Raw genomic sequence first — 26,377 nt, forward strand, 5'->3', positions numbered from 1 at the left:
CCTCCCCAGGGCTTACGTGCTCTGTGGGACCTGCCGAGGCCTCAGGGCTCATGGAACTTCCATGAACTTGTGAGTCCACCAAAGAGCCCGTGAAGAAAAGCATCAAAGGCTAGGGGCTTTTGTCTTCATTCTGTGTCTTCACCTCCTCTCCGCTGCATAAACATTCACCTCCAGCCTATAAACATTAAAGGCTGAAGATTGAGAGAAAGAGCAAACCAGAAGCCTCTTTCCCACATGGTCCTTCCCACTTCTCTGCCAGGAGCAGAATCCAGCACTGTCCTTAACTCCAGGAGCAAAGTTCATGGGTGCTAGGTCCAGGCAGCTCTGGGGACATGAGAAAACCAAGAGTCCAGCGAGAGCCTGATGTCCAGCTCATATGTCTCCCAGATGGCGGCACCAGGGCGAGAGCAGCACCTACGAAAACCACAAGGTCAAGGTCAAGGTCAGAGCACTTTAGATGCTTGGGGGGAAAGAAGGAAGCCACGCTACTGAGATGTCTAGTGGTCAGCAAAGGACAGGGGAGGCTTTCTACAGCCAGAAAGTTCTGACCCCGAGGTTTTCCTGAGCACGGAAAAGGCGGCCGCTCCACTTGATGGCAAAGAGGCCCCAGAGTTGTTTCACTTCCACAGTAGGTGTGTCATTGGCAAGGTACCCCTTAACTTTTTGAGCTCCAGAAGCCCTAACTACACATCAGTGAGCCAAAATAACTAGAATTCTGAAGTCAGAAGGGATCTTACAGTTGGGGGGACCTGAGGGCATTCGTTCACAGGGAGGAGACGGTACAAACGAGAGGACAAGCCAACAGTGATCTTGGAGCACGGACCCCGTGGAAGGTGGCCAGCCCCGCTCAGCCCTGCCACCAGGTGACTGTTCCCATGCAAGAATCTGGTGCCAGGTTTGTCAGAGCTAATGAATTTTCAACATAAGCCCCAAATTCCGATTTTTATGTGAAATTTCCCAGTTTTAAGATGTTGGCAACTAAATTCATGTTATTTAAAATACTGCACAGGCCAAACAAAACCCACCTGGATATGGGGAGAGGGTGGAATCAGCCCGTGGGCCTCCAGCTCCATAACTTCTGATATGCATCAATTACTGAGTAACCATCATGGTAAGAGCTAGTATAAATTGGGTGCTTTACACACATTATTACACTTTGTCCTCACCGTTGAGGTGAGGTTTATAGAGAATAGGTGGCTTCTCCAAGTATGCATGGCTACAGACAAAGGGCAGCCAGCATTCACATCCAGGTCTGTCTGACGTCAGGTGCTGAACCCATAGCTACTAAGTGATATTGCAATTCCAGAAACAGCTACACTTGCCATTGTATGTGTGTGTGCTAAGTCGCTCAGTTGTGTCCAAATCTCTGCAACCCCATGAACTGTAGCCCACCAGGCTCCTCTGTCCATGGGATTCTCCAGGCAAGAACACTGGAGTGGTTTGCCATGCCCTTCTCCAGGGGATTTTTCCCTACCCAAGGATCAATCCCAGGTCTCTGGCATTGCAGGCAGATTCTTTTACTGTCTGAGCCGCCCGGGCAGCCCATAAACTCATTCAATTCAAGGCTAGGCACACAGAAATGGACACTTCGTGTTTGCATGGTGAAGGTTTTGTATTGTTTGTAGTAGGACTCCATCAGGAAAGGTGGTGGTGGTGGCAGTTTAGTCGCTCAGTCGTGTCCGACCCTTGCAACCCCATGGGCTGTAGCCCACCAGGCTCCTCTGTCCATGGGATTCTCTAGGCAAGAATGCTGGAGTGGGTTGCCATTTCCTTCTCCAGGAAAGGTAGGCTTGCAAAAGAAAAGCTACCACCCTGGCAGCAGACAAAGCCAGGGAAGATGTATCGAGAATTTTCTTCCATTCTCCATGGTGCAAAAATCCCTGTCTGGCCACTTGCGATGAGTATTCTGGCCTTTTCTACCCAAAGGGCAGCCAGTGGGCCAGCAGCATTGGCGTCAACTTGGAACTGGTTAGAAAGGCAGAAGTTCAGTGCATGCACATTGACTGAATGGGTCCCTTAGGAGGAACAGCTCCTGCTCATGCCCCTCAAAGCAGGAGAGGCCTGTCCTTGCCCCTCTCTGGTATGTCCTCCAGTCTGGTGTGGGCCCTTCAGTTCTTTCACAAAAGAGAAAAATTGTTAGTTGCTCAGTCATGTCTGACTCTTTTCGATCCCATGGACCATAGCCTGCCAGGCTCTATCCCTGGGATTCTCCAGGTAAGAATACTGGAGTGGGTTGCCATTCCTTTCTCCAGGGGACCTTCCCCACCTGGGTATTGAACCCAGGTCTTCTGCACTGCAGATGGATTTTTTACTGTCTGGGCCACCAGGAAAGCCCATAATACCATACTTCCCATCAGACCACCATTTCCCCAAAGACAGAGGTTCCTGCTTCCATTTCTATTTTGTCTCTTCCTGGACATGGCACACAGTCATTTGAGCCCCTCAACCCAGCTGCAGACAAAGGGGAAGGGGTCTCCCAGTGCACAACAGAAGGGATTCTTCTCTAAAACCACAACCGTGCAAATTAGCTCAGCCTCCCAGACTGGTGGCAGGCACTTGAGAATGTGAGAAAAATCTGTACAACACTGCCAGACCCCAGTTCTCACCCTGGTACTATAAGCATATAAATGGTGCCTGCATCTAAAACGCACATACAGAAAAAGACAGGGGTTCCTTGATTCTAAAACGTGTCTGCCAACCCTTAAGGGAAATCTGAGATACTGGGCCAGGTAGGGACCTCTAGGCTCCCTTGCAGCAGTTCTCAACAGAAGCCCTTGCAGAATGCTGTGAACACGAACAGGAACCCTGAACCGCGGTGCTGGTGTCCCTCTGCCTGCAGCTGAAATGGCACGCAGCCTGGACCTCTAACCTCCTGTGCTTCATGCTCATCATGGACCCTTTGCTTCAAAGCATTGCGGTCCTTTTCAGAAAAATGGGGCAAACTCCTGACTCTTCTGTCAGTGCTGCTAAATTTGCAGCCATTCCCAGGGGCTGGTGTACACAGGAGGAGAAACATCCCAGAGGTGCAGAGGCCTGCAGGCCCGCAGGCTCACTCCCAGTGCACGCTGCCTGCATGCCTTTCTCTATGTGCTCCAGACGCGAGGCCTCCCCAGAGATCGAACCTTGCAGGAAAATTCTCACTGTCCCCAAGCAACCCAAATTCTTCAAGAACGTATGTCACCTCCAGCCCTTGCACAGCCCTCACCTGCCTCCGAGACCATAATCACTCAAGGAAAAATAAAGTAAAAGTTCCCAACACCCTCCTCCTCCCCGCGGGCCTGCCTGGTGAACACGTGCAGAGAGCCGCTCTTGGCTCTAACACATGAGGCTTTCCATTCCAGTTAAACTGTGATGTTGCCATGGAAACACCCAGTGAGGTGTTTCTCTGCCCGGCCGGCCCAGGCTGGGGACTCGAGGCCCACGTTGCAGATGCCTCTGAGCTGGGTGCCACCTTCACCAACCCAGGGCACCCCCACCCCCAACCTCTTCAGGGCTGTTCATGCCTGTAGGTGTATGGGCATTGGGGCACACGTTTGTTTTGTTTTGTCTTCAGCCCAGCCCCTCCCAGCACACAAAAGGCACATTCTTGAAAAAAAGAAAAAGAAAAATGTATTTTTTTCCCCCTGCATTCCAGCTGCCTGAGCTAAGCGGAGGAATGAATGGTTTGGGAAAAATCTCACACAGGAATAAATTTACAAGGGACAGCTGAGCGGATAAATTCAGTCCCCAAAGAGGGGCATTACGAGGCCTTTTGGCAGGAGACTTGCCCCTTGTGCAAAGCTGTCTAAAAAGAAAAACAGAGCAAGAGAGGGGGGCTTTCAAATCCACCCCAAAATAAACCGTTCAGAAATCCTTTTAACTCCCTCTAGCTGTCAGCATCTGGAGACAGGGAGGCCTGTGCACAAAGCCCCATCAGTCTTTCCAGGTAAACCTCAAGGGGATCCCAGAGCTTGGCTTCAAGGTTACCCAAGTTTCTTGGCTTGACCCACTATCTATATCTGGACAAAAATGGAGTTTGCCCTCATGGGGAACTCATCATGGCTTAGCTGAAGAGGGGACCAAACTCAGTATGAGCTGATGGACCGATGGCTGGGGGGTCAACCTGAACCCATGCCTCCCGGGATGAGGGACTCATCGCAGGGAGAGGATCATGGTTGTGACTATGAGGAGGCTCCCACTCAGGCTAGAAGATGCTGGTCTGAACATGCAATGTGTGTTCCTTTGAGTCCCCGTAGTTTTCCCTACAAAATCTGAGAAGAAGATTATGCCAGAATGATTTCAGGACATTTCCCCCAAAATAGGATGTTAAACACTGGCCTCTCCCCTGCTTTTCAGCTGCTTCCTTGACTCGCTAGTTAATGGCCGGTTGCAAGAATTAGGAAAGTCCTTTTGTTGCACTGAGGTCTGAAAACTCAGTCAACCCATACTCACTCCCTTCCCTTTGGAAACCAAATCCTAAAACTTTTACAGCTGGAAATGACTTTCTTGTTACCCCTTGAGGATTTTCCCAGGCTCTTCCACCCCCAGGAGAGCCTGAGACTAGCCCGGCTGATCAGGCTCCTCCGGGAAAGGCAAGTGACTGTCACCAAACATGTCCACAGTGCATGCCTTGAGCTAGCACTGAACCCAAGTGACATTGCTCCTTCTCCCCCCATAGTCCTACTTCTGAAGTCACTATCGGTCAGTGAGCATTCAGCACTCATAGTCCAATCCCACACTGTACACTTGGAGATGAACAAATACATATTTATGCAAGGATCAATTTCTGTCCCCAGGGAGATCAAAATCTCCTACCCAGACAGCATGTACCAGTAACTGAATATGTGCCCTGTTCCAGCTTTTTACTAAGTATTTCATGCTGATAAGTCCTTTATTTGCATTTGATATAGTAGCTACATGCTCAGTGGAATCTGACTAACTAGAGACAAATCCTGGGTCCATCCCTAATCAGTTATGCATCCTTGGGCATTAGCCTCCCAGCCTCGTTTTCCTCATCTGTAAAACAGCTGTTAACATCTACTCCACAAGATGTTGTGAGAATTTAATGAGTCAGTGCTTGTGATGCTCTTAACCCAGTGGTGAGCATTAGTGCTCGAACAGTGATCACATGGCCTCACTTTCAGAAACACCCCTCTACCCTCGATGCTGGAAATCAGCTACCCTTCCTGTGGAAACCCACAATTCTCTGCCAAAGCATTCCATGTTCATTACTGAATCCTTGCCCATTAATTGTGAAGCAGAACACGTCCTCCTGCAGAAGAAAAAAGACACTGGAGAGCTACAGGTGGCCTGTGCCTCTTCCAAGGAAGACTACTTGGCAGGAATCTGTCTCTCATTTTTGACTTTTTTCTTTATTATTAATCAACTAATTAATTTTTGGCTGCACTGGATCTTTGTTGCTATGCATGCATTTCCTCAGGTTGTGGTGTGTGTGTGTGGGGGGGAGGTCTACTCTTCCTTGCAGTGTGCGGGCTTTTCATTGCAGTGGCTTCTCTTCTACAGAGCACAGACTCTAGGGTGTGGAGGCTTCAGTAATTGTGGCTCATGCGCTTAGTGCTCCAAGGCATGTGGAATCTTCCCAGACCAGGGATCGAACCTGTGTCCCCTGCCCTGGCAGGTGGATTCTTATCCCCTGGACCAGGGAAGTCATAGCCTTTGTCTTTGTACTGTATCTAAATTGGGACTGGGTAAGCCCTAGATTCACATTAAGTCTAACTTAACAAACCTTCTGTGTCATCTTAATAAGGAAAGAAAAAATAGGAGTATCTTCTTTTTAATATATAAGTATCTGTGAAAAACACACTTACATACATGGTGGTGGTTTAGTTACTAAGTCGTGTCTGACTCTTGCAACCCACCCCCCAAACATATTTGCACAAAGCCCTTGGAAGAAGAGCCCAGACAGGAGTGAAAATGGTTGCTTGAAGAAAATAGACTACAGAAGTTACGGATGAGAGTGAACTCTTCTGAGCACAGATTTTTCAATATTTGGTACTTCTAGTAAGTAAACGTTGGATATATATGTGCATAACTGAACCACTTTGCTGTATACCTGAAACTAAGACAACACCGTAAATCAGCTATACTCCAATATAAAATAAAAATTTTTAAATAAAAAATGCTTCAGATGTAAATATATATATATATATATAATTAAAGCAAATAGGAAAAGAAACAAGCTATAAAATTGAACCTAAAAAATACAAAATAACCCAACTGCAAAGCACATCTAAGTGACAACAGAAATGTAAATGCTACTGGTAGTTTTTATGTTATGAGTATTAATGATAAGGCATTTTGAAATGGTTTTATAAGAATTACAGGAAAAAGCACGTGTGTTGATGTTTAAGAAGCATGAGCCTTACTGGAAGAGATATGATTGGAGAATGAAAGAAGTTAAGGAAGCAGTAACATTAAAAATGAAACAGGAAAAAATGCCATTATTATTAATAATTATCAGGTGTCCCCACCAGCTCCTCCTGCTGTGACCACCTGCCAATGATGCTGAGCTTGGACTGTCCTGTCCAAAAACAGCATCTCTCTCCAGCCTTCCTCACCAGTAACACTCAGAGACAGCTGCCATCCCCACCCCAGCCAGAAAGGAACCTGGGAGACAGCAAAAGGATGAGTGGCTCCTGGGATGTTTAGAACATATAGAATCTTCCTGCAGGGCCCCTTTGACTGTGATTCTAAAAATACTTCCTTTCAGGTAGCACTTGTATGGCCCCAGTCCGTCCTCTTCTTTCTTCTACTTGCTCTCTTAAGAGGTAAGAAATTATCATGGAATCTGGAAAACCATACAAGCCCCAAGTTTGCCTCTTTTCAGAATTGTCTCCTTAGGACTTGCATCCTTGGATAAGTCATCTCTCCTCTCTGAACCTCAGTTTACTAATCTGTAAAACCCAGTATAAAATAATGCCCATTATGCTGGATGGTAAAATGTAGAGATAATGGATATGAAATACTTAGTGTATATATCCGACAAATGGTTGGTACCATCCTTGTTATTTATGTTGACATGAAAATGTTCTATGAATTGCAGAACTCTGCATGAATGTCAAATATCATTCAATTATCCTTCAACTGGATAAGAGATCATCCCTGACGCTGCTGGTCCTGTGCAAAGGAAACATACAGAGCCCAGACCCGCCTCAGTCCAACAGCAGATACAGCACCTGGGCCGGATTTCCAGCCTGTAGGAGAAAGCCACCCGGCAGGTATCTGAGTTCACCACATGCCTTGTATTGAGCGGGGGAGGCATGTGTATTCATCACTGGGACAGAAATGGAAGGAGTGGCCTTTGGCATGTTCTCTTCTTGCAATAAACAGTGATTAGTAAAATCCTTTTAGAGAAGAACAAACATTGACCATTAGGTAGTAGGTGGAGGAGAGGATGGAAATGAAGACAGAAAAACAAACACTGACTGTTAGGTAGTAGGTAGAGGAGAAGATGGAAATGAAGACAGAAACGGCTCCTGCTATTCCAGGACCACACCGCAAGCCACGAATATGCTTTTAATCAGCAGTTATTAAACAGCTGCTTTATTAAACCTAAATTAAATGCATGTTTGAGGGACTGGAGCACTCTTGAAGAGGGAATTCATGGGCATTTCCTTCTTGCAAGCTGTGACTTTTTCAATATCAGGGTTTCATTCTGTCCAGAAGTTCCAAGGAACTTCAAACCCAAACAAGAGATGAATCTATCTCAAAAGAAAATAACAACCCTGCTGAAGGGTGTGGGTGATGAACACAAGAAGAACGTTGGCCAGCTAGAATGCTCATTTCCAGTTGTGCAGGAGAAGGACATCCTTGGGGCATCTCCCCATCCAAACATCGCCATCGTTAACACTGACTGTCAGCTCCAGCGGTCTGCCAGGGAGGACCCCAGGTGATTTACGAATATCAGCATGATGAATTCCGGTGACTGTTCTCTGAAGCAGTTATTATTAGTGGGACTCACAGAAGAGAAGGCTGATGTTCAGAGAGATTCAGAAATGTGCCTGGGGCTGCACAGCTTGAAGCTGTAGAATTAAGATTGCAATCAGGTCTGGCTGCCCAGCTCCAGAGCCAACACCCGAGGCTGACAGAGGCTGTTCTTATGGCATCTATGGGGTCCATTCTTGTTTTCAGGGTGTGTCCTCTGATACCTTTTCTCACCTTCCTCAGTAATAGGAAGAAAGTAGGCATGAGGCCATTCAGAATAAAGCCACATCCCTCAGCCTTTCTGCAGCTACACGAGGCCATGTGACTGAGTTTCGGCCAGCAGGACATAAGCTGAAGCAATGTGATCAATGACTGGGAAATGTCCTTAAAGAGAAGGCATGTGCCCTTCCCCTCCCTCTTTGCTCTTTTCTCTCCCAGCTGCCTAAAATGCAGATACACATGCAGCCTAGACCGCAAGATGGAAAAGGCATGCTGAAGGTAGCAGAGGTGCAGAAGTGCGTGAGGAGTCTGGTCCTGACAACTGCAAAGCCACAATACTCTCCCATCTGCCTCCTAACATTAATATGTGGGACAAATAAACCCTTGTCTTGTTCAAACCACTGTTACTTTGGGTTTTGTGTCACTTGGCTGGGTACAATCCTATCTATTACATGGGGATGCCTCCATTCTTCACACTCCATCTATTCCCACTTAAAGTCTGTCCTTCTCTGCATTCTCTTCTTTCCTTCCCACAAATTTCATCCAAATGGACTCAAATTACACATGTATCAGATTAGTGGCAAATCACCAAAAGGAGCAGAAAGACAGCCGGGACCTCTGGAGAAGGCAAGTGTGAGTTGGAATCAAGGACCATGCTCTTAGGGGAGATGTTCCTGGGCGTGGTCATCAGTGAGGGAGTGGTTCAAACCCAAATCTTTCTGCTCAGTTAGCCTCTCTGTTCACGTATGAGGAAAAGCAGAAGTCTTGCTAACAAAATCTTCTTTCCAAGAAAATAAATTCAGGTCATCCTTTTTCTCTGGTTCCTCTCCTACCATCATTTCCAGGAAGAGGTACGTGATGCGGCTGCCATGAAACATCTCTGTCTAGTCCCACCCACAAGTACCAGGTTCCAGGCTGGACCAAGCCAGACTGGCCTGGGCTTTCTCCTCCCTTGTGTGTCATTCTTGCTTATCTTCCAGGACAAACCAACAGAGCCTGGCTGCAAAGAGAAATGATCCTTACCCCTCCCATGGAAGTGTTTCAAAGAGTTCCAGAAGGCACAAGTCCTCAAAGTTCCCTGAATCATTGAATCTTAAAGCTGGAGAAACTACAGAGGTCATCTTATCCAAGAAAAGATGATGATCTTACCACTGGAGGAAACAACCTGACCAAGGTCAAGTTGTTTGTTATTTGAGAACTGGGCCCACTGATAACAACAAGCACAGCAGTAATAATATTTAAACAGTTCTATGTGCCAGCAGTCAGCATGGATTTTTGTTGTTCAGTTGCTCAGTCATGTCCAGCTCTTGTGATCCCATGGACTGCAGCATGCCAGGCTTCCCTGTCCTTCTCTATCTCCCAGAGTTTGCTCAGATTCACGTCCCTTGAGTCAGTGATACCACCCAACCATCTCATCCTCTGTCATCCCCTTCTCCTCCTGCCCTCAATCTTTTCCAGCATCAGGGTCTTTTCCAATGAGTCAGCTCTTCACATCAGGGGGCCAAAAGCTTCAGTATCAGTCATTCCAATGAATACTCAGAGTTTATTTCCTTTAGGACTGACTAGTTTGCTCTCCTTGCTGTCCAAGGGAGTCTCAAGAGTCTTCTCCAGCACCACAATTCAAAAGCATCAATTCTCCAACACTCAGCCTTCTTTATGGTCCAATTCTCAGCATTAGAGACAAATAGTTGAACAAAAGAGACACATGCCAGACTTTAAGGGACATTTTGGTGGGAGAAACAGACAACAAACAAATACCAAATATTTTGTGCCAGCTATGATAAGAGCCACAAAGAACAAGTGTGTATCACCACACAAGCATTGAAAAGGGGCACACCTGGTGACGGAGAAGGCTCTGACATGATTAGAAACCATTATTTTGGGTAAATTCAAGAGCCCAAAGAAACACAGAGTGCTAAAGCCATCACCAGGAGTCAGATCATTCAAGACCTAAGCAGCCATGTTAAGATTATTGGAGTATTTGGGAATTCCCTGGTGGTCTAATGGTTAGGACTCCATGTTTTCACTGCCAAGGGTGTGGGTTTGATTTCTGGTTGGGATCCTGCAAGATCCTGTAAGTCATGCAGTCTGGTCAAATGTTTAAAAACTTAAAAAGAATATTGGAATATTCTAGGAATAATGATGAGTCACTGAAGAGTATTCCATGGGCAATAACAGAGTCTGCTTTGCATTTATAAATAATCACTTTATGGCTGAGTGCAGAAGACATGAGTTGAGGCAGAGTGGCCTCTCAGAGCTGTCTAGTTGTCCACATGAGGACAATGAGTGTGGACACAGGAGAGACAGAGGACAGATGTGGATGGAATTGGGTAGAAGAGACCAGAGCTGTCTCTGTGACCAGACACAAGTTCAGGAGCTGTCTTCCTGTGGATGATATTTGAATCCATGGACATGGGTAAAAGCTCCCAGAGGGAAGTAAAGTGAGAAGAAAAGGTGAACTAGAATCTAGTTTCCACATGTATGCATTAATATACGATATTTGTTTTTCTCTTTCTGACTTACTTCACTCTGTTTGGCAGTCTCTAGGTCCATCCATATCTCCTCAAATGGCACAATTTCATTCCATTGTTATATGTACCATGTCTTCTTTATCCATTCCTCTGCTGATGGGCATTTGGGATGCATCCATGTCCTGGCTATGGCAAATAGTGCTGCAGTGAATTACATTGGCGTCCATGTATCTTTTTGAACTATGGTTTTCTCCAGGTATATCCCCAGGACTGGGATTGATGGATCATATGGTAGTTTTATTTTTAGTTTTTTAAAGACCCTCCACACTGTAGCAACAGTGTGGGTGAAGGGTTCCCTTTCCTCCACACTCTCCCCAGCATTTGTTGTCAATTTTTTGATGATGGCCATTCTGACCAGTGTGAAGTGAAACCTCACTGTGGCTTTGGTTTGCAATTATCCAATAATAAATGATGGATGTTGAGAATCTTTTTTTGTGTTTGTTGGCCATCTGTATGTCTTCTTTAGAGAAACACCTATTTAGGTCTTCTGCCTATTTTTTGATGGGGTTGTTTTTCTGATATTGAGCTGCGTAAGCTGTTTGTATATTTTGGACATTAATTTCTTGTCAGTTGCTTCATTTGCAAATATTTTCTCCCATTCTGCATGTTGTCTTTTCATCTTCAAGACCTGCGTGTGTGCTATCACTTCAGTTATGTCCGACTCTTTGTGACCACATGGTCTGTAGCCCACCAGTCTCCTCTGTCCTTGGGATTCTCCAGGCAAGAATACTGGAGTGGGTTGCCATGCTCTTTCAAGGGATCTTCCTGATGCAGGGATTTAACCTGAGTCTCTTATGTCTCCTGCATTGGAGGCAGGTTCTTTACCACTCGTGCCACCCGGGAAGCCCTGAGAAATTTTAAACCTAAAGATTGGGCAGAAGGAGAAGCTCCATCAGAGGAGCCTGAGGGAATAAGTGGCCAGAGAAGCATAAAGCCAACCAGAGCCTGTGGAGTCACAGAAGGAAATATAGTGTCCCCCAGGAGGGAGTAGTCAGTGGTGCGAAGGCCCCAAGGGGACAAGGAAGGGGAAATGAGCAATATGGAGCCTCAGGGCTGGTCACAGTGGCCATGCTGGTGGTGGAAGCTCCTCCCCACCCTGCCCTGTGCCTCCCTTCCTTTCTATCAGCTGTTTCTGAGTTTTATCCTTTACAGTAAACTGGTAAACCCAGCACTGATCTAGATACTTCCACTCAAAGCAGAAGCTCAGCATCATCTAGAAATAGGTCTACTACAGATGGCTTTAAGTCCACAACTCGGCTGCCCTCCTGCAATGTTACTCAGAGGTGGGAGGAGCGGATGTGGAAGAAGACATTTTTCCCACAAAGGGTGGTCAAGTTCATCATCTGGGTAACTCATGTCTCAGAGCCAAATAGCTAAAGCGGTCATTTTTTAATCAGATGAAAACAATGATGATGATCCTTCTGTGAACATGAGTTCTTTAAGAGGAAGCAGATTAAATATTTAGAAATTTTCAAGATTCAGGAAAAACCAAAACCCTGCAAACTAAGAGTTTACAGTTAAAGATTTTTAAAGTATGGCTGTTGAGTGAAGAATTTGGTAGAAGCTTACTTAAAGAAATTTTGTGTAAGAATTTATATTTTTGAGGATTATTTCATGAACGTGATCCCATTACTTGAGAAATTTCTCAGAAAAATATAGTAGCAGTTGTTCTCCTTACTTTTTGCACTGGTTAACTGTACTTGGGAATGTGAAAATTCAGAATGCTAATTTCCTGACGTATACTAATGGATATCTCACTGGGAACTTTGCATAAACATCATTCTTGAGTAAGGACTAAAGCAAGTCCAAATACTAGACAATTCTGCTTCGGGATCAGAAACAATGTCAGTATTTTACATGGGTACATTTAACCAAAATTGAGGGGAAACATTGATAAAAATCAACTTCTTTATAATTTTAATAATTTCTAGAGATTCTGAACTTCCTGAAGGTAAACTAATCTATGTAAAACTATGCCTAAGCTCACAGCATTCTCTTTCTAATGCTTGTGACAGTATCAGTGACTGGGACTTGGAATAATTAGACATACCTTATACTTGAAGGGCTTCCTTTGTGGTTCAGCTGGTAAAGAATCCATCTGCAATGTGGGAGACCTGGGTTCGATTCCTGGGTTAGGAAGATCCCCGGGTGGGGAAGATCCCCTGAAGAAGGGAAAGGCTACCCACTCCAGTATTCTGGCCTGGAGAATTCCATGAACTTTATAGTCCATGGGGTCACAAACAGTCGGACATGACTGAGTGACTTTCACTTTCACTATACTTGAAATGAGCTTCCCAGGTGGCGCTAGCGGTAAAGAACCTGCCTGCCAATGAAGGAGACATAAGAGAGGTGGGTTCGATCCCTGGACTAGGAAGATCTCCTAGAGAAGGAAATAGCAACCCACTCCAGTATTCTTCCTTGGAAAATTCCAAGGACAGAGGAGCCTGGCGGGTTACAGTCCATGGGATCACACAGAGTCAGAGACGATTGAAGCGACTTAGCGCAGCACACACGTACAGCACATACTCTGAATAGATACAAGTTGGTATGAAAATGTATGAGTCCAAAAAAAATTAATGATAACCATTAGATGGAGCACATATGACTGACTTCAGCAAAAGCCATTTCAATAAAGTGGTGAGGGTGACGCCAAATAGGAGTGAAATTCAGAGTGACTTGGAAGAATGGGGGGATGGTCATTTTACAAACCACTTTTCATCTCAGATTCATCCTGGATTAGCTCTGGTTCACAATACACTCAGGGTCTCCCTAATTCTTACCTCAGTTCCACAAAAAAATGTTACAAGATCGGAACCAGAAACCCAGGCTCTAGCCCAGTCCCAAGACTCAGATTATGAAGTAAAAGCACGAAGTCTAAGTATATATGAATTGCATTAATAATTTCTAAAACCTTACCATATTAAGTTATCTTATAAATGTTATATGTAAGTTTGGGGTGTGATAATTTTCTAACAAGCTAGGAATTGGTCCCAGGGTCAGAACAGTAGATGTTATTTGATGCCGAGAGTGCTAGGCCGGGAGGTATGACTAGGGGTAGGGGATGGTGATAAAAAGGACCTGCCAAAAGACAGGAAGTTATCAAGTGACAGGAAGTGATCATGCAGTCAAGGGATGGGAGAGCTGATGCTATTCGATCAGATGAAGGCACCAAGGTGAGCTGACTGTCAAATCCAGAAGTATGAAGACTCACACAAATGCTAGGTCTTCCAAGTGGGAGAATTTACGAGGGCTTCAGAGTCTGGGCTATTAATCACACTCACAGGTTCAGTATTTCCCGCACCCACCCTATAAGGTATCATGCATCTCCCTGTCCTCAGGAGGACCTGGGTCACACAGCCAGGGAGGGGCAGACCAGGGCTCAGCCCCCACCAAACTGACCCAGGTCCCACTACACTGACTGCAGTACAGAAGCCCAGCCCACCTCACTCTCCTTGCAGGGTGAGCTATTGCCTACAGGCAGAGACTTCACCTCTCAGGGCCTTGTTTTCTAGGCTTTTAATCATGTGACCTTCCTCAGAGGGGGCTGAAGCAATCCTCAGGGGGTCGCTGCATCTCACCCTGCTCCACTCCTGCCTCTGACCTACCATCTGGCAGAAAAGTTTTCAGCTCAGCTGTCCCACCAAAGACTCTCTCAGGTCCTCATAATCAGGAGCAGAGCCCCTGAAGCACCTCCACAGGCAAACCAGGGCTACCATGGCTGAAGACGGACATTCGTCCTGAACACCCGCTGCCTCCCCCATGCGGGACGGCTGACAGCAGCCTTTTGTCCTCTGGGTGCTGACCCTTCCTACCCAGTGCTGCGTGTGTGATGGAGAAGGACCAGAAAGGGGAGCGGGCATCCGCCACACAGGGCTTTGTAACATCTCTGACCTGAGTGACTTTTGTCCTTGTTCACTGATCCAGACATGCAGGATGCTTGCTGGCCTCTGACGTGTGACCAGCTCCCCTGAGTCAGCGCAGACGCACATAGCAGGAAGCCAGCACTAGCTACGTATGCATGTGCATTTCTTCATCTGTGTGTGTGTGTGTTTGAGTCTCCATGTGCAGGCTTTATAGATTTTCCAACCCTGATTGCTTATCCCTCCTCTCTGACCCTTTTAGGGACGTGTCAGTGCTTGAGAGGGTGGTTAAGATCATTTCCCCAAGAGTCAGGCACATGAAGCGTGATGTTTGGGGACCAGTTCACTTTGTTTGTATCTGTATTTCAACTGAAGCGCTTCCGTTCCCACATGGCCCGGGGCTGAGGCTCTGGAGCCACTGTGGGGCCCGCGGGAGCTATTTTTCCAGTTGCTAGGCAATGTCAATCCTGCTTCACGCCTGGTGAGCTCATGCCTGTGGCTGATCGGGGATTAACTTCACAGTAACCAGAAAGAGCAGGGAAAGAGGTGTGTGTTCAAACAGCAAGCACGAGCAGTGACAAGAGTGATGAAGGAGGATTTGATGACACACCTAGAACCACGAGGAGCAGGGAAAACAATAGGTGTCATTTTAAGTCTCTATGCCAGGTGTGAAGCAAGGTGTCTTGACACCAGTGAGCTCACTGAAACAGGGATGACACAAACCAGAGAAGCAGCTACGTGAGAGCAGATGCCTGTCATCTTGGTCACTGCAGTGCTTGCCTTTCAGACTGCCTGGCTATGGTATAAATTGAGAGATTATTACTCATGGTATAAGCCAAGAGATTATTGCTCATGGTATAAATAGAGAGATTATTGCTCGTGGTATAAACCTAGAGATTATTGCTCAAGCCCTAGTTATCATCTTGGGCTTCCCAGGTGGCTCAGTGGTAAAGAGTCCACCTGCAATGCAGGAGATAAGGGTTTGATCCCTGGGTCAGGAAGATACCCTGGAGGAGGAAATGGCAACCCACTCCAGTATTCTTGCCTGGAAAATCCCATGGACAGAGGAGTCTGGTGGGTGGTCCATGGGGTTGCAAAGAGTCGGACACAACTGAGTGACTAAACAGACACACACAGAGTTATCATCTAATCCAACTCTCTCATCTACTATACAAGCCCATAATCTGGAGAAATTCCCCCAGATAAACACTCCATCTCTCAGACTTTTCTGACTCACATTTTGAAAGGTCTGATCCTCTGTCCCTCACTGCAGAGGGCCCAGATGACCACTGGTGACCAAGAAGGGGGGGGTGGGGTGGATCATGTCTAGAGATTCTAGAGATTCATCAGGCCCCCATTCCCAAGCCTACCAGTCTGCTAGCCCATGCCCTGGTTCCCTAGGGCAGGTTTCGCAGGACCCTGGCCATTCTCCCTGCCTCCATTTTCCTGCTATTTCTCTCCCAGACCATTCTGATAACACAGCAACAGTGCTTCCTCTTCCTGGCATGTGGCTGCTTCGCAGGAGCCAGCCTGGTCTCTCCCACCCACCACCCAGCAGACTTCCTGCTGACTCACCCCCACCACACCTAAATTATCTAGCCTCACCTCCCACCAAGCCATGAGCCTGCCCACTGCTCCTACCACACCTGGCCTCTTATCACCCTCCACATGTAGCTTAACCAGATCCTATGGGGGTTTTCCAGTTGTACTGAGAAGCCATTGACAGACAGCACCGTATAGGCTGTTACAGAATAATAATTGCCATCAGTGTTACCATTTGGATAAGCCTGTTCATAAGAAACCCTAAATAAGAGGTGATTTCTAGACTTGGGGAGCCTCTCTTGATGCTACAATTGGCATGTTGTGGGAGTGATTGTAAGAACGGTTTTATCCAACTTTTATTCAGAGCTTCCAATATATCAAGTGTCAAACAATAACTGTTTTACATGCATTATCTCATGCTGGGAGATAATCAGAGCCAAAGGTCACTCCAGAAAGGAAATAGGTTTGGTATCTAATTCTCAAGTGAGCAGGGGACCTTAGGGAAAGAAACCCATGTGCAGAGAACCCAGTGCAGTTTAAGGTACTGTGAGTCAACATCTAAGAGCTTACACATTAGAAGGGTCTGGTCAGTTTACATTTGCCTTGAGTTTGGGTTCTCTCTGTAATAGGAACATAATACTGGCTTCTAAAAGCCCAACAGTAAAGTCCTTCTGAACAGAACTCTGCATAACTGAGAGTACACAGATGAGCAACAAACTCGCCCACCAGAAGTGCCAGGCGTGCTTCCAAGAGTCAGGGTGAGGAAACCTGCCCACACCATGGCTCACACCCTGAGCCAAGCCCTCCAGGGCCGGTGGGAATTTCTGGCCACCAGTGGAGAGTGTTGACAAGTTAATTACCGAGCCTACATGGTCTGCGGTGACCGCGGGGTGGCCACAAGAATTGCGTGGTGCCAGATGCTGCCCGAGTGCTGAGTGACGGTGCAATGCATCAGACACTAGGACTGTGCTAGTATGCTGCCATGGCAACTGACAACTGAGATTAAACAGTAGTTTCCCTTGAAATCAGCTGGCATCCTATAGATCAAACGACTGATGGATGGAGTAAATTTTTCACTTTTCCATGAGGTTTTGGTTCTTGGATGATCTAGGTGTTGAGATTCTAATGGAGCAAGGATGAACAGCCTGGGAAGTGAGCCATGGCAGCCTGTGACACCTGAACCCCCCAACACTGCTCTGTGCATTTTCTGCCATCTCTCTGTGCAGTGAGCCAACCGTCCCTTCATCTGAACTCCCCCTGCCTCACCGGCGTTTCTGAGTAATGCAGTCGGCCAGCTTTTCACTGTGTATCCTCCCTTCAGCCTTGAGAACACTGTGCATTCTATTCATCTGGTCTGATCCCCGTATAAACCCTGCCACTCAGCCCACAGACCAGCTCTCATCTGATAACAGACTGTACCCCTAAGTCCAATCAGCTGAGGAGCCAAATATATGCAAAGAGCTACAGAGTGGACACAGGAGGAGTTCATGCAATCCATTCCCCAGCTACAAAGTTACTTGTAGTGAATTCACTAGCAATGTGGGTCTCTCATGTCATTTGCAGTGACTGGAGCTAGTATTTACATACTTCAGGTTTCCTTTGCATTGCTGACTTGTCTCTGTGGTATGCGTCATAATCTTTCAATAGCTTCTTCCTGCCAAGACTATGAAGTGCAAACTCCTTAGTTCAGCAGTCAAGGGCCTCCAGATTACTCCCAGGCCCCTGCTCGCCAGTCCAGCCAATCACATCTCCACATTTCTGCCCTGACATCTTTGCTCATCACATTTTCCCCCAGGGTCACACGGCCCTTGTGTCACCACCACCAAGTCACGGTCAACTGCCAAGTCCTGGGTCAAGTTCCATGGGAATCGAAGAAGGTTTCATGGATCATTTGGATACTAGTGACCTATCTCCACCTCCTCTACCTTCTCTAGAATATTTCTTCCTTACCACTGTTCAGATTAAGTGGTACACAGCTACCCCACCACCAAATTCATATGCTGAAGTACTGCACAACTCAGAATGTGAACTTATTTGGGTATCTTTTGTTGTTTGTTTGTTTGGCCTCACTGTGGGGTATGTGGGATCTTAGTTCCCCCACCAGGGATAGAACCTGCGCCTTCTGCAGGTGTTTGAGCCCCCTTGGTGTCTCAAACACTGGGTCACCAGGGAAGTTTCCATGACCTTATTTGAAAAGATGGTTGTTGAAAATGTGATTGGTTAAGATGAGGACATATTTGGAGTAGAGTGGACCCCTATACCGATATGATCAGTGTCCTTGTGAAATGCTACACACAGACATGCACACAGGAAGAACACCATCTGAAAGTGAAGATGGAAATTTGGGTAATGTGTCTACACGCCACTGAACATCAAGGATTTCTAGAAAAGCACAAAAGGCTGGGAGAAAAGCACAGAGTATGTCTTCCTCACCACCTTTAAAAGGAGCCTACACTGCCGACACCTTGACCTTGGACTTCTAGCTTCCAGAACTGTGAGAGGGTACATATCTGTTGTTTAAACTGCCCAGTCTGTGCACCTTGTTACAGCAGCCCCAGCAAACAGTACAATCACTTATTCCATTATATTCAGATCCAACAACCATTAGAGACCAAACACGTGCCTAAGGCCAACCTAAACGCTTTACATGTTATTCCTCATTTAAGGCTTAGTAGATGTATGAGGTGATGGCAGTATTCCCACTGTAAATAAGGAAAATGTGGCTCAGGTAGTTAGCTAAAACCATAGGACCAGTAAAAGACTTGAAACCAAGCAGGCCCATATTAGGATAACCATCTCATGCTGCCTCTCCCACATGCTGCCCCATGGGACAAGGCTTCTCTCTCCAGTTAGGCTCATGTTTCTTAGAGCCAGAGGTAATGTCTGAAAAATCAAAGTTTCTGTCTTTATCCATGTAACTGCCTGTAATTGCATCACGCAGACCTAAACAATTCAGTTGTCACCAAATGAAGAGGTAAAGTTTGATAATAGACTTTCTGGTGGACAAGAAGTTAACTTGAAGAGAAGAGAGGAAACTCTTGAGGAAACTTCAAAGGAATAAGCGATTTCCTTCCCAAGGGGTTGAAACAGAGACACCAAAAGAACAGAACAACAAAACAGACCATGTAGGAGCTGCGAGGTAACAGCAAAAGGTCCAACACTTGTGTAATTGGTGTTCCGAAAGTAAAAGAGAGAGAACAGGACAGAAGAAATGTTGGAAGAACTCGTGGTTAAGAATTTCCCAAAATTAATGAAAGAAACAAACCACAGATCCAAGAAGCTCAAAGAATCACAAACAGGATTAAAATATATGCATATGCACACTCACAGACATCATATTTAACCTGCTTTCAATCAAAGATAAAGAGAAAAATTTGAAGTCAGCAAGAGCAAAAAGATATATGACATATAAAGAAATAAAGATAAGGATTATCCCAGACTTCTAATCAGAAGTTTTATGTAGAATACAAGACCATAGGGAGACACCTTTAAACACTAAAAGGAAAAATGTCAGTCCAGATGTCTATACTCAGTGAAAATATCTTTCAAAAGAGAATTTTTGAAAATATTCTTTTAGGGACTTCCCTGGTGGTCCAGTGGTTAAGATTTCAGGCTTCCATTACAGGGAGCACAGTTTCAATTCCTGGTCAGAGAACTAAGATCCCATATGCTGGGATAAATAAATAAATAAAATAGATAACCAATAAGGACCTATCATTGGTCCTTATAATAAACCATGATAAAACAAAAGAGTTTTTTTAATATATGCTTTCAGACACACACACACAAGAAACCCAAGAGAGTGAATTATCACCAGTCCTACACTAAAAGAAATGTGATAGGAATGTCTTCAGGTAGAAAGAATATGACACCAAATGGAAATTTGGATCTACACAAACAAATAAAGAATGTTGGAAATAGTAAAAATGAGGATAAATATGAGAATTCTTTCTTATCTTTAATCTTTTTAAGATGCTAAGAAGTTGGGCTCTCTGAGTTTAAAATCTACCTCTAGCATTACCACTTGTATTAGTGAGCAATTTATATAAATGTTCTGTATTTTTGTTCTCTTATCTGTAAAGTCAGGATAAAAATACTACATTAATATCTTGTTGAAATAATTAACTAAAACAATATATGTAATAGACTAAAGATACAGTAACTTTTCTATTTATTCAACTCCCTAATCATTAATCATTCAAGACTCATATTCTGGGCCAAAGGCAAGCAGAATGAATTAACCCCAACTTTCTTCAAACTCTCCAGAGCATTCTTTATTGGTTTCAGTTAAAAGCCCCACTATTCTTCTTCATCCACTATGAAAAGTTGCCCTTCCCCACTTTCCCTCATCTGAAGATAAGAGAACACCTACAGTTAAATTTCTTGCCATGCCAGAGTCCTTTTCTCTGGGGAATGGATGCCTTTAGAATCTCTAAATTGTTATTATCCACTTTATTCATTGAATCACCTATAATGTGTCAGGCCCTGGGCAAGGAACAACAGACAGAGCAAGAAATAAGACACACCAAGTTCCTGCCCTCATGAAACATAAGATCTAGAGGAAAAAGTGGAAATTAAACACTCAAATGAACCAATATATCCCTAAATGGTGGGGGGAGGGGGGGGGGGGGGGGGGGGAAGCAAGACTCTTCCCAGCAAAAGAACTTATTCCATTTTTAGGGCTGCTTCATACTTGAGAAAAAGCCAAGATTCTTTTGTCTGGAAGTCAGCTGGCACCAAAACTCCAGGGAGAGGGGAAAGTCCCTCAGGGACAGTGGGAAAAAGTATCTTCCCCTAAACTAAGAAGATTCTTTGAGAACACACAGAGAAAATGGAATAAAATGTAAGGACTGCATTAGAACATGAACCTTCTGTTGGGTGTTTGCCTTCATGTGTGATTCCTTGCCAGCAATTGACATTCTTTACATGAGTGCGCAATTTCAGGGACTTAAAAACACAGGCGGAGCAATAAAGAACAAAAGGAATCTTCTTCTAGGGGAAACTGAGTCCCAGAGAGGAGAACTAGTCCACCCAAGTTTGCACAGCTACACTAGTGGGAGAACTGAAGTTGGAAGAAGCAGTCAAGTCTCCTGACCAACATCCAGTGTCGTGCCTCAAGGGACCACCACATTGCCTCTTCTGGGAATTGAGAATACTCACAGCCTTGGACTTATTTCAGACACCAAAAGCCATTGGCAACTTTCCTTTACTCACAATTCCAAAACATGCAAATTTTCTATTTTTAGATTCTTCAGTAAATGCAAGCTTTTTAGTATCAACATATTCAAAATGCATTCTCCACTACTGTAAACCATTTTAAAAAGAGGGATTAAAGATCAGGAAAGGAAAAGGAAGGTAAAATAACTTCCACTTGGATATGGTCATGTGAACAAAATCACTAGCCTATATTCTCTTCTAAAATGCCATTAAAATGGATGTAAAATTAGGAAATGATAGGAAGACACAGAGAATGAGAGTAAAGACAGCAACAGACAGATATCAGCGAACATTGGAAGATAGGAAGTGAATGGATGAATGAGAACAACGCTACCAGAGGGGCAAAAATTAAAAAGTGAGTGACCACAGAGGACTCACCCTCCCAACAGGAAGCCACGTCAGACCACCAGACCTCAGAAAGGCTCAGAAGTTGGTGGACAAGGCAACTCGAAGGCTGAGGAGGAAAGCAAGCTTATATCAGGGGTCAGGCCCTTCCCTGGCCCCTTTCCAACCCTGTAGACCCTGATGGCTGTGTCTCCCCAACACCAGCAGCAAGGATTGCAGCTCAGAGGTTCTGGACTTGGGGACACCCCACCTGGCAAATGGCAAGGCAAGTAAGCACCATGGAAACAGAGGGATGAGGTGAAGGTCTGCAGACTGAACCAGGAAGCCCCCCACTCATGTGCCCCACACACACCAGGACCCTGCAAGCCAGGCCTGTGCTTTTCTAGTCAAGAGACTGCAGGAGTCTTTGAATCAAAGAAAAGACCAACAATTGACAATGCTGACAACTGCGGGTCACTCCTTCTCCAACAAAAAAATGTTACAGTGAAACTGCCCTGTCATCAAGCTGAGGCCCCACTCAAGCACTTCCAAAGGGTTTTTAGTGTCTCGCTATTAAGTAAGCATGGACAATTGGGGTCACTAAACATTTTATTAAAATCTTCAACATGATAGGAATTAAACAGAAAAATCATACTCACACAGAGAGACAGATAGACAGACAATGGAAAGAGCAGGCAACAGTTTTGTTTTGTTTTTTTAAATAAAACAAGCTATTAACATCCTCAGATAGGGCCTTCCCTGGTGGTCTAATGCTTAAGAGTCTGTGCTTCCAATGCAGGGGGCAGGTTCAATCCCTGGCAAAGGAACCAAGACCCCAAGTGTTGAGATCAGCCAAAAAAACCCCAAAACCATCCTCAGATGAGAAGAGAACACATTTAAGAACAGGATGCTTTTGGAAGAAAGTCACATTCGAAGAAGTAGAAAGAGCTCCTGGGGATTCAAAGTGATAGCAAAAATTTAAAACACAAGAAAAAGAAAAAAAAATTTGGATAGAGAGGAAATTAAAGCTCAGAAAATGTCCCAGAACCAGTTTCAAAAATGGAAGCTAGAAGAGGAAAACGAGAAATGAGAGGACAAATATAAACAGTCTTGTATCCAGTTTCCAATCAAAGGGGACAAATAAAATCTAAGGGAGGAAGTAATTAAAGAACTAATGATTTATTAATTATTAATGACTTTTTCATAATCAAAGAAATAATGATTCATAGAAAATTTTGTAAAGAAAAATGACTCCAGAAAAAAACGTGTTACAGAAAGGAATGTAATTATTACAGTTTGTGACACAATTATTAACAGTAGTTCAGTTCAGTTCAGTCACTCAATCGTGTCTGACTCTGCAAACCCGTGGACTGCAGCACGCCAGGCTTCCCTGTCCATCACCAGCTCCTGGAGTTTACTCAAATTCATGTCCATTGAATTGGTTATGCCATCCAACCATCTTATCCTCTGTCGTCCCCTTCTCCTCCTACCTTCAGTCTTGCCCAGCATCAGGGTCTTTTCCAATGAGTCAGTTCTTTGCATCAGGTGGCCAAAGTATTGGACTTTCAGCTTCAGCATCAGTTCCTTCCAATAAACATTCAGGACTGATTTCCTTTAGTTTTGACTGGTTTGATCTTCTTGCAGTCAAAAGGATTCTCAAGAGTCTTCTCCAACACCACAGTTCAAAAGCATCAATTCTTTGGTGCTCAGCTTTCTTTATAGTCCAACTCTCACATCCGTACATGACTACTGGAAAAACCATAGCCTTGACCAGATGGACCTTTGTTGGCAAAGTAATGTCTCTGCTTTTTAATATGCTGTTTAAGTTGGTCATAGCTTTTCTTCCAAGGAGCAAGCATCTTTTAATTTCATGGCTGCAGTCACCATCTCCAGTGATTTTGGAGCCCAAAAAAGTAAAAAGTCTGTCATTGTTTCCATTGTTTCCCCATCTATTTGCCATGAAATGATGGGAGCGAATGCCATGATCTTAGTTTTCTGAATGTTGAGCTTTAAGCCAACTTTTTGACTCTCCTCTTTCATTTTCATCAAGAGGCTCTTTAGTTCTTCTTCCCTTTCTGTCATAGGGTGGTGTCATCTGCATATCTGAGGTTATCAATATGTCTCCCGGCAACCTTGATTCCAGCTAGTGCTTCATCCAGCCTGGCATTTCACATGATATACTCTGCATATAAGTTAAATAAGCAGGGTGACAATATACAGCCTTGACGTACTCCTTCCCTGATTTGGAACCAGGCTGCTGCTCTATGTCTGTTTCTAACTGTTGCTTCTTGACCTGCATACAGATTTCTCAGAAGGCAGGTGAGGTGGTCTGGTATTCCCATCCCTTTAAGAATTTTCCATATTTTGTTGTCATCTATACAGTCAAAGGCTTTGGCATAGTCAATAAAGCAGAAGTAGATGTTTTTCTGGAACTCTCTTGCTATTTCGATGATTTGGCAATTTGATCTCTGATTCCTCTGCCTTTCTAAATCCAGCTTGAACATCTGCAAGTTCACGGTTCACATATTTTTGAAGCCTGGCTTGGAGAATTTTGAGTATTACTTTGCTAGTGTGTGAAATGAATGCAATTGTGCAGTAGTTTGAGCATTCTTTGGTGTTGCCTTTCTTTGGGATTGGAATGAAAACTGACCTTTTCCAGTCCTTTAGCCACTGCTGAAGTTTTCCAAATTTGTTGGCATATTGAGTGCAGCACTTTCACAGCATCATCTTTAAGGATCTTAAATAGCTCAACTGGAATTCCATCACCTCCACTAGCCTTGTTTGTAGTGATGCTTCCTAAGGCCCACTTGACTTCGCATTCCAGGATGTCTGACTCTAGGTGAGCGATCACACAATTGTGGTTATCTGTGTCATGAAGATCTTTTTTGTATAGTTCTTCTGTGTATTCTTGCCACCTCTTCTTAATATCTTCTGCTTCTGTTAGGTCCATACCATTTCTGTCCTTTATCGAACCCATCTTTGCATGAAATATTCCCTTGGTATCTCTAATTTTCTTGAAGAGATCTCTAGTCTTTTCCATTCTATTGTTTTCCTCTATTTCTTTGCATTGATCACTTAGGTAGGCTTTCTTATATCTCCTTGCTATTCTTTGGAACTCTGCATTCATATCTTCCCTTTTCTTCTTTTCCTTTAATAGTATTTATATAACAATAATCCTATATGAGTGCAACTGGTTTAACCAAAATTGTGAAATAATTATGGAAGGCAGGGAGGAAAACTATGTGTGTACTGCAAGGGCAGATTGTGAGGAAATGAAAATTCTCACCTCCTATTGTAGGAGGCCAAAACATGATGTCTTAAATGAAGCAACAACAGCAGTAAATAATAAGCAAATTATTTGGAAACATGACGGTAAATTCCTAACGAAAAAGCCAAGAGTTTCAAATGACATGATTTATATATAAAAGAGGGAAGGTGGGGTATGGAACCCTTTTTATTCCACTGGGGTATAGTTGTTTTACAATGTTACGTTAGTTTCTGCTGTACAAGGAAGTGAATTAGTGTAAACTCTGGAAGTTGGTGACGGACAGGGAGGCCTGGCATGCCTTTGCATAGGGTTGCAAAGAGTCGGACACGACTCAGTGACTGAGCTGAACTGAACTGATACATATATCCAGACTTCCCTGGGGGCTCAGAAGTAAAGAACCTGCCTGCAGTGCAAGAACTCCAGCAGATGCAGGTTCAATCACTTGGTCTAGAAGATCTCTTGGAGGAGGCCATGGCAACCCACTCCAGTATTCTTGCCTGGAGAATCCCCATGGACTGAGGGGCCTGGCGGGCCACAGTCCAGGGGGTTGCAAAGAGTTGGACAGGACTGAGCAACTTAGCACACATGCAAACATATATCCTCTCCCCCCTAGACCTCCCTCCCCGCTTCATCCCACCCCCTAGGTCATCACAGAGCCCGGAGCTGAGCTCCCTGTGCTATAGAGCAGCTTCCCACTGGCTATCTGGTTTGCACATGGTGGTGCATATATGTCAATCCTAGTCTCCCAGTTCATCCCACCCTCCCCTTCCCCCTTGTGTTCACATGTCTGTTCCCTATCTCTGCGTCTCTATTCCTGCTCTGCAAATAGGTTCATCTGTAATGTTTTTCTAGATTCCACATATACATGCTAATATACAATATTTGTTTTTCTCTTTCTGACTTATTTCCTCTGTATGACAGCCTCTAGTCCTTCCACAACTCTGCAGATGGCCCAGTTTTATTCCTTGTAATGGCTGAGTAATGTTGCATTGTATGTATATACCACATCTTTATCCATTCCTCTGTCAATGGACATTTAGGTTGCTTCCATGTCCTGGCTATTGTAAACAGTGCTGCAGTGAACCTTGGGGTGCATAACTCTTTGTGAATTATGGTTTTCTCAGGGTATATGCCAAAGTATATGAGCATGGTAGTGAGATTGGGCTTGGAATTTAAAACCCCATCACACTATTCTACTCTATGCCAGTATCATCTAGGATACGTTTTTAAATAGTGCCAGAGCAGAATGGAAACAATGTATAGTGAGAGTAGATTTCATACACTGAAGCCTTGCGGATAAGGAAGTGGAGGGGACTTTAGAATTCCTTAGCCAGTGACACCGGGCGTGAAAATGGAGCAGAGGTGGGTGGGACAGGCAGGCAAAAGGGTGGGCTTTACCCCAAGTAGGCACTGAGCAGAGTGAAGACAACAAAAGTCCCAGACCCTTAGGAGGAAGTGTCAGAAAACTTGCCCAGAAGTGATATGCATCTCAA

At 44.8% G+C, this 26,377-nt stretch overlaps 1 long non-coding RNA gene across 1 annotated transcript in view; it reads right to left on the reverse strand.

The window, feature by feature from the left end:
- The window catches only part of LOC122674537, a 200,138-nt gene that overhangs the window by 38,602 nt on the left and 135,159 nt on the right, over positions 1-26,377 (reverse strand). The window contains exon 5 of the long non-coding RNA XR_006334990.1: positions 17-414. This is a non-coding gene — a long non-coding RNA (uncharacterized LOC122674537). The remainder of the gene's footprint in view (positions 1-16; positions 415-26,377) is intronic.

This window comes from Cervus elaphus, chromosome 2, assembly GCF_910594005.1.
Source record: "Cervus elaphus chromosome 2, mCerEla1.1, whole genome shotgun sequence".
Lineage (NCBI taxonomy): Eukaryota > Metazoa > Chordata > Mammalia > Artiodactyla > Cervidae > Cervus > Cervus elaphus.